Genomic DNA, 746 nt, shown 5'->3' on the forward strand with positions numbered 1-746 from the left:
CTCTCTCTCTCTCTCTCTCTCTCTCTCTCTCTCTGTTTGTATATGTGTATGTGTGTGTACATTCATATGCTTGTGTATGTGTACCTACTTGAGGCCAGAAGATGGCCTTGGTGGATCTTCTTCAGCAGCCATCCATTTTATATTTGGAAAGGATTTCCCATTGTTCTGGGCTCACTCAACAGGTCACACATCCCCAGGGCTAGGATTGCAAACACATACCATCAGGTCTCACTGTTTCACATGAGTTCTGGGATCGAACACAACCTCCTCTTCCCTTGCACAGCCAGACCCTCCCCAGTTGAGCCAGCCCTACAGTCCTCTGTGGTCCTTACAGTAAGCAGTCTTTGCTCCTAGGACAGAGGGTGGATCATTGACTTGACTGACAGGCAAAGTTCAGTGCCCACACTTTTGAAACTCTAGGCCATGAAGAATTTACTGGGTTTCTGAGGTCTTCTTCTGCCTTTCAAGAACTATGGCCACAAGATTGTAACAGTACCATGGCCTCTCTTTATCTTTATCCAGGATTAGGCTGTGAGAACCTACCCAAGAAACCTCATCCAAGCTGGGAGAGGAAATATGCAGACTTACATAGACTCTGCTTATCAGCATCACAGGACCAAAAGACTCCATCTCTGAAATCTGCCCAAATGTAGCAGGTAAAACATGCTAGTAAGAAACCAAGTGTGATTCTAGGGTCTTTGCTCACTGGAGGTAGGTGACATGTGTTAATAACACACACACACACA

Source organism: Grammomys surdaster, unplaced genomic scaffold, assembly GCF_004785775.1.
Source record: "Grammomys surdaster isolate TR1022 unplaced genomic scaffold, NIH_TR_1.0 138, whole genome shotgun sequence".
In the NCBI taxonomy this organism is placed as follows: domain Eukaryota; kingdom Metazoa; phylum Chordata; class Mammalia; order Rodentia; family Muridae; genus Grammomys; species Grammomys surdaster.